General features: G+C 38.1%; 1 protein-coding gene across 4 annotated transcripts in view; it reads left to right on the forward strand.

Moving 5' to 3' along the window:
* Positions 1–235: 235 nt before the first annotated feature.
* LOC127410153 (myelin transcription factor 1-like protein) overlaps positions 236–14,487 on the forward strand; it is an 84,728-nt gene continuing 70,476 nt past the window's right edge. For all 4 annotated transcript variants that reach the window (XR_007892087.1, XM_051645245.1, XM_051645247.1 and 1 more), the window contains exon 1: positions 236–360. The gene's annotated coding sequence lies outside the window, so the exon portion shown is untranslated. The remainder of the gene's footprint in view (positions 361–14,487) is intronic.

A 14,487-nucleotide genomic window follows, 5' to 3' on the forward strand; every position in this document is an offset into this window, starting at 1 on the left:
CGCGTTTCTCTCCATACCACCTCACGCATTCTGCTCACAGCTCCCTCCCTCCGCTCTATCTCTCTCACTTCCCTCCTCCCTGTCTGTCTGTATCTCTCCCTCCCTTCCTCTCTCTCTCTCCCGCTCTTTCTACTGCTTCTCCAGAGTGGCTGCAGTTTCACTCTCTCTCCCTCCATCTCTCCAAGTGCTGGCGGAATACAAGAGCTCAGACAAAGAAAGCTCAGGAGAACAGAGGAGAGAAGTGATAGAGTGTGCGTTAAAAGACAGAAAAAGCAATTTAAAGAGAATCGGGTGCAGACTTTCAGACCACGGTTTGTGAGGAGACAGAGAGAGGGAGAGAAAGACAGTGTCGCCATTTCAGTAGGTTTCACTTTGTTTACTTCTTGGTCTTCTTGTTTAGCCATGCTGGCATGATGTGGCATCATAATTTATGCTCATTTGCGAACTACGGGTGTGTATACTTGCCTGTGTTTGTCTGTGTGTGTGGAAGAGAGAAAGATGTTTCGGGCACTATAATGCATCCATGAAGACATCACTTTTGCATTCCAACACATAGGGCTGCAGAGTACTGTAGCTATCTGACAAAGTGAGCTCTGCTACCTCTTTGCTCTCTAACAGATAATTTTCACCTCTGGAAAATTGAAGTAACTCAGGAAAATATAAGTAACTTTGAAAGTTGAGCAATTTGAAGTTGAATGGGAGTTGCGGCAGGGTATTCTATATGGAGCTTTTGTAGATCTACCTGTGGAACAAAGAGAAGAGTTGCTGCTTGTCCAACTGGGGCTCATTAAACAACCACTGATAGTTCAGCCATAGGTGTGAATATAATGGACAGAGTTATTATATAATGTCAACCAGTAACACGCCACAGGGCAATATGATTTAGTATGTACTGGAACTTCAGCATGGAGATTTAATCTTCAGCATGGATATTTAAATTTTTAAATAACAATTATTTGTATTATTATTATTATAGTTGCAAGAAATAAAATGTATTGATTTTTTTTTTTTTTTTATCTTTTTTTTTTTAATTGTGTTTAAATATCACACGCAATGGTGGAAGCCAGTGCATGACTGAATCACTGATGGAGTTTAGTTTTGGAGAAGACTTTGTGCATTATTCTTATCTGAACACATGTTTATGCAATGAGGGGTGATGTTGTTGACTGGCGGTGTTGGTAATGTTGCTCTTTATAATATTATATCTCTATATAATACTAGTTCAGGAGAGATTTAAGCAATGGGTACTGGCCCTGGATCAGCAGTGAGGTGTCTCAGAAACATCTCAGCAGGAGTTCAGGAGTGGGCTGTCATACTCACACTTATGAATACGGCATATGATCTCATTACTCTTATGGGTAACAATGGATGTTAGTTAAGTTGAATCTTGCCATAGCAACATTCGTAGAACCACATATATTCTGTGATGGTAACGGTGTTGTCATGTAGACTTTCAGCTATGACTAACATACTGCGTTTCTGCATCTTTTACTTTTCTTTGTCTTCTTGGCTTTCCTTTTCCTTTACCTTGCTGGTTTGGTGTGGAAACTAACTAGCTAACATTTCTAAGTAATAAATTCTACATATAACCTATATCTATTGGTGCGTTCACATCATGTCAGAATTACCGTAATTATGGTAAAACTATTACCGTAAAAACGGTCACGTTTTTATAGAACTCATCATTACAAGTTGTAAACTCAGAATTCTATGAAAGCTCTGACTTGACCGTTGTGACATCATGCAACAAGAACCAAAATGGCAGCGGCCTCAACAGTTATAGGTAGTTGACATGTATTTCTGTTTGATATTACATTTTATTGTTGCCACTGTTGCCTGGAGCTCTGTCTTTGTTCTTAAAAAAATTTCAAGAATATTTAGAGGTGAATTAATGAATAATTCCTCAGTCAGAGGACATGAAAAGCTCTGAGTAGAATCTCAGAGTTGTTATTTCCTAATTAGTATAATTCTGACATGATGTGAATATCACTCGCTTCACATTTGGAACCCTTTAAAGGTTCCGTATAGAACTCTTTATAAGGGTTCATTTCATAGAACCCTATAAAGTTCTTTGTAACCAGTTGAAAATGTACTATATAGAACTTTTTAGGGGTCCCAAACATGGAATCAGAACATTTTATGGATTAATGGTGCATTCACGTCATGTCGGAATTACTGTAATAACAAGATGGCAACTCGGAGGTTCTACTCAGAGCCGCTCATGTCTTGGGATCTCGGAAGTTATTTGTTTCAATAACAACACTCAATGGCAAAACGGCCAATAACAGCATCACTACATCAATTCATTAATTCACCTTGATATGCTGTTGCAAAATGTTTAAAAAAAAAAAAAAACACTCCAGATAACGTTGGCATAATAAGATGGCATATCATGTGTTTACTACCTTTAACTGTTGAGGCCTCTGCCATATTTGTTCTTTTCACATGACGTCATGACAATCAAGTCGGAGCTGTCATAGAATTCCAGGTTTACAACATGTAATCACGATCTCCAAGAAGACGTGAGTGCTAGTAATTATTGTAATTCCGACATGACATGAACGCACCATAAGTTTTAGTTTTATTTCCAAAACATTTCATGAATATGTGAATTAAATAGTCCATATCAATAGATACTTTATCACTTTAAGAAATCAAAATAACCATAACACATTATTTTATAGAACCTAAAGTATTGTATTATTATTTAAATATTTAATTTTTAAAGAACACCTTTGGACCAAAAAGGTTCTTTGTTTTTATATAGAACTTTTTTGGCATAAAGTGTTTTTTGGAGTTGAGTAAAGAAACTTAGGGTTCAGTATAGATTTTGGAACACTAAACTTCAATACAGCAGTAATGAAATGTTAAAGATTTATTGTCGTTAAATGGCCTTGCTTGTGTGATTTCCTGCAAAGAACTGCATTTAGCATCAGAATCTTAACCGGCTGAGTATAAGTCTGGATTTGAGCGGGAAAATGGGTCCTCGGGAGAAGATATGATTTGTCTGGCTAAAAGCTCCATGACCCCAGAGGGTTTCCTTGCCTCGGTGAGCCATTTATATGAGAACACGCTGAGGAAGAGAAAGACAGTGAGAAAAAGAGAGGGAATGAGAGAGAGAGAGAAACATTGCCCATTTTACAATCTTACTGATTTAATGAGTCGCTAACCAACCCCCATCACCCCTTACCCACCCCACATACACCACACACACACACACACAAACACTCACTCACCACTCTGTCTAATGTGTGGCAATGGCTCAGATCAAAATACGACAGACAGTGAAGGCAGCTTGGGAAAAAACAAAATTGTATAGTTTTTATTTATGTGGATATCATACTCAATGTACATACAAAACACAATGGCCTCATTTATTTATGCCTTGTTGTATTGTTTTGTCCATATGTCTGTAGCTTTTTTATGAGAATGTGTTTCATGAAACAAATTTATAAAACAAAAAATTTATAAAACAAACAAATATACTAATTTTATTTATATACCACCTGTACTGCTTTTGTGCATCCTAGTTTACTAATGCTAATAATGTCATAGCAATGCTGGTCTCGAATAGCCAGACTTTAGATTAAACAGCACAAGATCTCATCCACATTGCAGCTTATTCTGACCAAGAATCCACTCATTAAGACAGAAATAGGCTAGGGCTGTCTCGATACAATCAAATATCAATATATCTCAATACTTTTTCTCATGAAATTGTATCGATACTTTAGATCTACAGTATGTATCGATATTTATATTCAACTACTTGTGTATTCATATTATGTAAACACACAACAAAGTTGGCACACTATTATGTCCTAATCAATTTAATGAACATACCAAGAGACAAAAACTGATGTTTCGAGCTACACGCTCTTTATCAGACATCAGTATATAAATAAAACATACCTAAATTAATTGAAATTGGAATTGATTCATAATCAGTATCATAATGTATCGCAATATATTGAATCATGACATACGTATTGTAATACGTATCGTGAGGTCCTATGCGATACCCAGCCCTAAATGAGACCATCTGATCGATATGTAAAGTGACCCACCACAGTTTTTTTTTTTAATTGTTATTTACGTGTCATTTAGGGTGGGTTCATCTGAAATAGATTGTACCACAATAATGGACCATCATGAATTAAATTCTTCCCGTCCAAATGTACTGAGTATTTCACCAACATAACTCAGACAACAAAGCAGAATATATAGTTTTGCTTGTGGATATCTAGTTTACTTGCTACTTAGTGCCTCAAACAACACCTTTGCAAAGTTTTGATGCCAATGTGCAATATTGGCATCAAATCTTTGATGCCAATATTGTTTTGTGTGTAAAATGCAGTGAACAGACTGTGCCGTTTAAGACTGTAGCATTGCTAACAATGTAGTATGCACAGTAAAACTATTGTATTTTACAAAGACACTGACAATATTAAGACATTATTCTACACCATTTTGTAGTACAAGTAGTGTGTAATGTGTAATGAGTAATGTGTTCACAATTAAAAGTGCAATGTGGTTGTGTACTACGAGTGATGTACTTAGTCAAAGGGGAAGGCTTATCAGACCAAAAATGGCGGATATGGCAATTATAGAAACTTGAAGAAAACAGCACATTACAGACAAAATGTGAATTGAATGGATTGCCATTCCTTGTGTGTGATTCCTTTTAATATGTGCGAGGCCATTCTTGGGCACTCGTATCAAACCTGAACTTGTGTTAGCTAACATGCTAAAGCTAGCAGCAACAGTGTTTAGAACATCATCTTCCTCAATTAAAAAACAGAGGATGTTTTCATGTGACCAGACATTAGTTTTCCATTATATATACTACAGTACCTTAAGTAAATTGATTCACAAAATAAACAAGTACATAGTATTTAATGTAAGTACACAATGTGTAACACATCATTTTAGCAAGATTTCCCCATTACAGGCTACCTATCAAACTCATGTAACTCTGCCAAATTCCCATCCTATTCCCTCCTGTTTCCAGCAGATGTTCCTCAAGCAGAAGTGAGTCAAGCCATTTATCAATATATTCATGATTTAGTGTAAGTTGAAGGCAGACAGCTTTACCAACACAATCTACTGTGTCCTCAGTCCTGAAAGACTGCTTGAGAAGTTTACATGGATGGTAAGTAGCTCTGATGGTATAAATGCTGCTGAGTTTTGCTGAATCATGTGGTGCAACCAGAATGTTGTCAGGCTGATAGACAGACCATTATTGGCTGATGAGCATACGCACATACATGCAGTACACACCCAGTGGGTCATTGAATGCTCACACCATGCTCATTAAGACTGAAAGATCCACAATGTCTCAATTGCCTTTTTCTCCTAGTATATGAAAATTAATTTAAGAATTTTTGGCTGAATTGAGGAAATTTGTGGTTGGGATGCTACATGGCAAAGGTATTCACTCTGTAGAGAGCTGTTTGTGAAAATGATGACATAATAATATGATGTTGAAATATTATTCATACAGTTAACTGAACATAATTATAAGGGTATTTTCTGGCACCTGCATTCACAGTCACAGTGACAAAAGAAAAAAAAAAGAATTATTATTTTAATAATTTAATTAACAAAAACATACAAAATAAATAATAAAAAAGAATGCTATATGTAGGCAAAGATCCTCCAAAACCATTAACGCTGTAAAAACGTTTTGTCTGGTAACCTTAAAAATATGCTTCATGTGGGCAGATCTAAAATCACTCAAAATACTAGAGAGTCAAAATATTATTTTATATGACTGAGTCAACTAAAGTCAGTTAAAGCCATTTTTAAAGGTATAGTTCATCCAAAAATTCTGTCAACATTTACTCACCCTCATGTTCCAAACCCGTATAGCTTTCTCTCTTCCATGGAACACAAAAGGAGATGTAAGGCAGAATGTTAGTCTCAGTCAATATTCACTTTCATTGTATGGAAAAAAGATGGAATGAAAGTGAATGGTGACTCACATGGAACACAGAAAGTCATATGGGTTTGGAACAAAATGAGGGTGAGTAAATGATGACAGAATTTTCATTTTTGGGTGAACTGTCCTTTTCAGGATTAGACGAGGTAGAAATAGATCCTTAAAGTTACAACTGCATGTTACTTTTTACAGTGCAACTGTATTGGATTGGATTATCTTATATTTGCTGTCTGTACACTATATAAGCATTACTGGTCTGAATTAGATAGGAAACAAAAGATTTAGCATCACTCTGTATCCTTGGCAGACTGCTGCGTTGAATGGCAAAGTGTCACTATATTGACTGCTTGAAAACAATCATTAGTAATGGTGCCTCTGCATTGATAAATGTCTTTTACTCTGTGATTAGAAATACAAGCAAAGTACTCCCTAGTAAACTGTCTCAATGTGAACAATGCTAAGTATTTGTATATAACTATTCAAAATTTAAATCCATAGACACAAGGATCAATTTAGGCATTCAGAAAGACTGGCTTTGAGTCAACAATTGCATGATGCATACAGGTGTGATATTTTATAGATGTGGGTCATGGGAGAGTGTAGCGATTTCTTAGTTCTCTTGACAAATGTCCCTCTTCACAGAGTTCCTTGTATATGAACTGCTCATTGTATACAAAGGCTACACACTCTTAGACAATACTGTTGCCATTTCCATGGGAAGCCCTGATCTACATTAGGTGCTGCTGTGACCTAGTTGAGTAGAGAGAGAGGGGAGAGTGTGAAAAAGAAATGAAGGAAAGAAAGAGTGAAATAATGAAAAAGAGAGAGAATAAGAGATTTGTGTCAGGGTGAATAAAACATTCAGAGGCAGCCCAGGTTAGATCCCATGTTGCAGGATCAGCAGGCATGCAGTGTAAACAAATCCAGCCTTGCCTCTCACCCCGAGTCAACATCTGCAGCCCAGCAGTGTGGCAGGCTAAATTAGGACCATACCATTTTTAAATGGCATAATATAGCCAGTGTTATTATTGTTAATCAAAACATATAAAAATATTTTCATTTACTTAAAATTACAACTAATATAATTAGAAAAACTGAAACAAATCTAAAATGAATTTTATAAAAGTGATAGTTCCGACCCTGAATTCTGATGATAGAATGAGCCACATTCGAAGCTGTAGTAAAATCAGAGACTATTTAGCAGAGACGGGCAACTTCTATTAATATGAATGGGAGAAATTGGAACACCCAATGGTCAACCGATGTAGAAAGGAAGTCTCGCCTTACTGGTAAAAGAGCCAATCATCTTTAAGATACAGACATCACCTGTCAATCAACTCGAGAACATGCATGCGCATTAGCTATACAAGCCAGATTTTTTATCATTTTTTTTATTTGAGGTAAAGAAGCACAATTTATGGTGCCAGTGCTGTCAGATTTTACTGATGATTTGAAATATGTTCTTTGATCGTAATCTTCCAACCGTTGTGGAAATTTCAGTCTTTTCCCTTTCAAGCAGATAGGAGCTGCACTGTCATGACTGGACATAGCTTCCCGGGAGCATTTCAGAGATGGCCGCCAGTGGACTGACTTGCTAGAAAGACTAGTAAAATTACTATTAACACATGACATAGGCTAGCGCATTCTGTATTAATGTGCCAGTTTACTATGTTGCCTAGCAGTTGTGTCTTTCATCAAATTGCTGTTGACAATTTTATAAAGGCAAAAAGCCTCAAGTTTGTGCTTTGCAGTGATTTTTACCATGCTTTTCATCATGCCAAAGAACACCCCTTACCTGTCGTAAAAATCACTGTAACATACAGCCTCTCATTGTGAATTAAAATAAAAAATGTTTTTAGCACAAATTAATTTTAGTTTTGGTTTTCAATATACAGTATATTATAAAATGTAAAACCTTTACAACCTATCTTCTATAAACATGAAAATTCCACTAGATAGCAATAACAAGATAGCACAGAAATGTAATGCTGTTACTGTATTTAAATAAGTTCAGTTAATGTATTAACTTTGGCAGCCCTAAATACTCAAATTGAAGTAAAAACTAAATACACTGAAAAACTAAACTAAACTGATACTAGACAACACTGAAACAATTAAACTAAACTAAAGAGTGGAAACTAATGAAAACTAAACGAAAAAAGATTCAAAAAATAAAATACAAATAAAAACTAAATTAAAAACTTGAAAATATAATAAACCTGCTTTAGCTTCATATTTTAAAGCTACACTATGTAACTTTTTTTTTGTAAACAAATAACAGTGTTGGGGGCCTGGGTAGCTCAGCGAGTATTGACGCTGACTACCACCCTTGGAGTCGCGAGTTCAAATCCAGGACATGCTGAGTGTCTCCAGCCAGGTCTCCTAAGCAACCAAATTGGCCCGGTTGCTAGGGAGGGTAGAGTCACATGGGGAAACCTCTTCGTGGTCGCTATAATGTGTGGTTCTCGCTCTCGGTGGGGTGTATGGTGAGTTGTGCGTGGATGCCGCGAAGAATAGCATGGTCCTCTACACACATTACGTCTCTGCGGTAACGCGCTCAACAAGCCACGTGATGAGATGCACGGATTGACGGTCTCAGACGCGGAGAGAACTGAGATTCGTCCTCCGCCACCTGGATTAAGGCGAGTCACTACGCCAGCATGAGGACTTAGAGCGCATTTGGAATTTGGCATTCCAAACTGGGGAGAAAAGGGGAGAAAAAATAAAAAATAAAATAAATAATAACGATGTTATTAATGAGAGAGTGCAACAAAAAACCATCTTCCAAACCATCTCTTTACCTAAATTCACTTTGATAAACCTTTCACCCGTGCGTGTTCACGTCATATCCGTACACAGAGAAAATAAGCTCTGGCTACAGTAGCATGTGTATGGTGTGGGAGTAGCGTGAAGCTGAAAGTTTGTTGTCACAACGAATGAGAAAAATTGACCATGGATCATTCAAAACGGCAAACCTCCAGGGAATCACCGGTTGAAAAAACAAAGAAACCCCGAACTGAGCCGAGTCTACAAGCAAAAAGGGAAAGTGACAGAGTCCATAATAAAACCCGAATCAACATCGGCTTGGCTTTTCAGAGGTGGTGTCAACTCCAAGATCTTAAAGGATTTAAAAGTGACCCAGAGATGGGTCTTTTTTCTTACTCAACAGGTAAGATATTTTATTGATATGGTTTATGTATAGTTGTGTAATCACATACACACACGTCTGTGTGTGTGTAGTGAAATACAATAATTATACTGTAATTGGTGCAGAACTTTTCACTTGCTAGCACATGTATGTATTGTTCTTTATAACGGCAGTAATTAATATAAATAAATCCTTTAGTCCTAGGCTTGCCGAGGACATGTGAGAAAATGATGTTGACCACTGGTTGATAACAATGACAATCTAGAAATTAATTACTACTGTGGTCTATTTGGCCAGAATATCCTGCAGTTATAAAAACTTTGTTTGATCTTATCAGACTAGCAATCTTTATGTCTAATGTTAACGAACGATGCCTAACTTTTGTAATGTAATTTATTTCAAAACATCAATATTTCCAATAAGTCAAAACAACAGCATAAGATATGGCACTTACCTGCTCAGATGACATGTTTTCGGATATCCATCTTTTCCTTTCTATCATTTGTCCATTCGCTCTGATAAGATGTCCTGTATCCATGTGTACACCGGTTGCTTGAGCCACATTCATCCACGCAGATGAGCAGAGCCGAAGCACAACTTGCGTCATTACCAAAACAGTGTTCTTCCACAAGATGCATGCAGTTTTATTTTTTAACCGCTAGAGGGCCAAGGTGCATAGTGTAGCTTTAATTATTTTTAATTAAAAAAAATTAAAAAAAGACTAACCAATAAGACTTGTAGAGAGGCACTTTTTACAAATTCAGCTATCCTTGTGTTTAACATGCTTGTTTAAAAGAAGAAACAAATTTAGACAGGAGGCTACAGAGTTGTTCTCATCATAAATACATAGTCAGTCATTCCCAGCCACATCTCCTGCAGCCAGACCCACAAGTCCATGAATCACTGAATTCTATCCTGCAAATGAATCTGTAAGGCTCTTGGCTGCTGAACACAACAGCCATACAAAACATTGGTATATAAACCCAAATCCCCATAGACTGCAAACACTCACCAAATCAGGCCTGACCTGATTTTTCCATATATGCATAATGACACAGGCAAGCTATTAAGCCTGTGTCTTGGAAGCACAAACAGTACACACAGCTATACGATAATGGTGGTGATTCGCTCCAATCGGTGAGAGCATCTCACAACATGAGCTGGGGCCACATTTGGAGACCTATTTCCTGTAGCATTTGCAGACCTGGGGAAGGGCGGGGGGAAGTAAATGGAGGGGCCTCATCATCTTGCTTTTTGAATGTGAAAAAAATTCCTTTTTGCGTGTGTGTTTGTGACGCAGGGGCATTCTCCTTAATAACTAATCTGGGGTGATTACATGAGTTCAGCTCTTAAGAGATCATCTGGTTTCTTCTCACTCTTTTTACTTTGTGTTGTTTGAAAAAGAAAGCTGGATGGAGTACATTAGAGCACTCAAATGGGGATGAGTGGCTATTTTGCGTCTGTAGACATGAAGGCGGGTTGCCGGGGATTTGTTATTGCAGGAGTGTGTTAACAGAATACAAAGTATTCTAAAGAGTTGAAGAGGTTCCTACAGCTACTTTGGCATCGGATGAAGCAAGCTCTCGAATTTCCAAAAGATGACATAAGGGTATAGTTGGTGTGAAGTTTTTTTTTCTTAATTGCATTTTAATGTGTATATAATCAGTCACGCTTCATATTGTGTACACGGTAAATGACATGCAGGATAGATAACGCCGTTTTCTGTTTATCTCTTATATTTTTTTAATGGGTCTGAAATTACAGTATTGCTAGTCTGCCACAGTCGGTTTAGTCTCAAGTCTGACTAAATCATGTACGCACTGGTGGCATCTGTGTTCCATCTGTTGTTCTCACCTTCGCTTGTCATTGACGACCAGCCCTGTGAAAAGTTACATAACAAAATCAAATAACTGGACTGGCATGAACATAACGTTGAACATCACAACTTGCTATACTAAATTTAGCTATGGGGATATTCACAGTACATATAATGAACAACACACACACACACACACACACACGCACACACACACACACACACACACACACTTAGACAGTAAGGAATGACCAGTAAATTAAGGAGTTGGCTCTAGGGTGTCTTTCAGACACTGTTTGGGAGTGTCGGACAGAGAGCTCAGAGAATGAGTCATGAAGTGGGAGAGCTGTTATTTTTAACACACAAAAGTGCGTTTGCGCACACACTCCGCCGTGCTTCACACAGGCTGCTACGCAATTGGCTCACTGGGGACAGTCCTGTGATGGAAGATGTGAGGCAACACCTCCATTAGAGTCCAGTGCAGGCCCTCCAGAACAGTGACTCAGCTAAAACACACTGCTAATTATTCATTAAGGCCAAATGTGCCTACAATACACAGTCTGCGCAGAGCACACAGAAAAATATTATATTCCCTTATCCCACATACACACTGCAGTAGATATGGGTTTTTAACAAGATGAGTAATTTTTGTCATTCTTTGGTGAAGGAGAGCTAGATGAAAATGGCTTGTTATTGCAATTATTGTGATTATTCATTTTAGAGACGAGAGAGAAAGAGGGATAGGGAGAGAGAGGAATAGAAAGAGAGAAGGAAAGCGAGAGAGTCTCGGCTTGTGGTAATTAAAGCACGTCCTTCTCGATAGGACGCAGCGGAGGTCTGGCTGATTGCTCCTTGGTTTCTCCATCTCTGAATGCATTTTGAATGAGACAGACAGGAGCATGGCTGCTGCATGCTGATTAAAATCATATTTCCTCTCCATCTCTGCTCAATCTGTGCTGATTTGCCTCACTGATTAGAATTCGCTTGTGACAAAGCTGGAGACATTACCCAATGCAACATATAACTAATCACATTCCAGCACTGCACCGAGATGGTAAAGATGGGGCGTATTAGTACTTGTATATGCTTTTGGACTGATGTGCACTGAACCAAGCCTGGAAAGGCTAGTTAGTTGACAAAAGTCGCTTTTCCACCATCAGGCCAAATGGTTCTAAGCATGGTGAGGAATGGTTCCAGTAGCATTTCTACTTGAGCACAGTTAGGCACAATTACAAACCATTCTCGGTCCGGATTTCTTGGCACGGTTAGCTAAACGTTCTTAACCATGCTTAACCGTGATGGTGGAACACCTTTTTCTCTTTGCTTTCCTTTATGCGTCATAGAACATGTCTTTCATGTGCTTTAGAAGAATAAAAACCAGGGGAAAAAGCAGTCCTAAAAACTGGAATATGCACCTCTTACGGCATCACCAACTGATGTATTTGTTACATACATTCAAGCACCACAGTGGAAATAGAAACCGTAACAGTGCCAACTGGCCCGGAACGGTTTTGCAATAACAACCATTTGGCCCGATGGTGGAAAAGAGGCTAAAGATGGTATTGGACAGCCATATGGGTTTGGTAATAGATGTCAAGCTCGCAAGTGGTTCAGTTTGTTGTAAACCTTGCTGAAAAAACAGCTTTATTGGTCTTAGCTGGGTTAAATTGGTTTTAATTGGTTTAAATTGTTTAACCCAGCCGGCCAAGCTGGTCTAGCTGGTCTCCCAGACTTGTCATGCTGGTGCTTAGATAGTTTAGCAGCTTGGCAAGATGCACTGCAAAAGTGGTAACCTTCCATTATTGTACTATATGATACATTTCTGCTTGATTTAACCCATAAAAACTACTTTCATTAGTGTCACCTAATTAGTCAGGTTGATTTTATGCTGCATTCATGTTGTTTTGGAATTACTTTAATTACGAGATGGCAACTGGGAGATTCTACTCAGAGCTGTTTATGTCCTTGGACCTTGAAAGTTATTTGTTTCTGTGACAACACTCTTAACAAACGTTTTGTCCAAATGTGCCAAAACCCCTCTGAAACCACCCAACAGACTAGGCTGGGTGATCATCTCAGACCCACAACCCAAATTAGGCTGGTTTAAACTGATTATTAGCAGGGAAGACTCAGCACTGGAACTGTCAGTGGCTGGAAGAGCCGACTGGTGTTTTTAAGTTTCACAATTACAAACCTAAACAGCTTATCAACAGCTTATTGTTTTTTTATTTTTTTGTAAATATGAATTTCCAGGCTTTCTGCGCACAAGTACACATGTCTGTGTGTGAAATACACCTGTCTGTGTGTAAAACTGGGCGAGCTGTGCTCTATCCCCAACACACTTGAGAACACACCACTCACCAGCTGCAGAGGTAAGGTGTGATGAGCCCAGCAGGCTGCTGTAATGTAGAGGAGGAGATGTAATTAGGAGGTATGGTGTGAAAGCGGTCAGATCAAGCTGCAAGGTGCACCGCATTGTGAACAAGCTAAGGGTCGCAAAGTTCATCATGACATTTTCACCTCAATTATGTGTCAGGGTATGGCATTAATGTTGTATTTATTGGAGGCATGTGTGTGTTTCTGTGTGTGGTTTAATTTAGAAAAATGCTTAGGCTGCGATATTTGGTTTTTCTGTTGTTTTGAATTGCCTTTTTGATTTATTTTAATTATAAAAACACATATTTTTTAAAGGCACCAGAAATCCCGGTGAAATTAGGACTAAGAGTTGTGTTTAAAAGACTTTAAAGATAAAAACTTTTTCAAGTTTTTCAAGACAAACTTTGATGTTGGCTTGACAAACCATTGTCTGAAAGTTTAAACTGGTTTTAAAAGTTTGGAGTTTGATGGTTATACAGAAATTACAGTATAACCAGCTAGACTGATAGTCAGACAAACCGTTAGATGAATTGGTCACATACACTGTCACATAGATAATCAGATAAACCGACAGACAGTCAGTCAGATAGGCAGATAGACAGAGATAGATAGATAGATAGATAGAGAGAGAGAGAGAGAGATAGATAGATAGATTAAAGGATTTGTGTGTTTTTTGTTTACATTTGAACTTTTTGACAGGTGGAATTTGAATAATTTTGACCCATTTGAACATTCCGTCAATTTCTAGCAAGTCAGTCCACTGGTGGCCATCTTTGGAACGCTCTCGGGCAGGTATTTTTCTATAGGTGCATCCCAAACCACACACATCTGCACTATTCTACGGCATTTTAAAGCGTAAGTAGTGCAGCAAAAAAAAGTGTACTTTATGTACCCGGATGATGCACTTTTCAACCGTCAAAACAGAGTGTGGAATGTTGGAAACTTCATGCACTTAGCGCATGTGGCTTGCCGTACATAGCAGAAGGGGCAGAGTTACCTGGCTATGCTGCTGGTCTGAAAAAAATTTAGCAGCTAGTGAAACTTCAGTTAAAAATGTTTACCATCACTCCACACTTTGTAAATATGCACATTGTTTAAGATACAAGTGTTGAACTGAGGTTGGCTGACACGCTAAAGCTAGCGGCAACACATCACGTGTGCTTGAAATGTCATTTCCATCAGCTGTTAAATGGCGAATGCTTCCGT

This window comes from Myxocyprinus asiaticus, chromosome 19, assembly GCF_019703515.2.
Source record: "Myxocyprinus asiaticus isolate MX2 ecotype Aquarium Trade chromosome 19, UBuf_Myxa_2, whole genome shotgun sequence".
NCBI lineage: Eukaryota > Metazoa > Chordata > Actinopteri > Cypriniformes > Catostomidae > Myxocyprinus > Myxocyprinus asiaticus.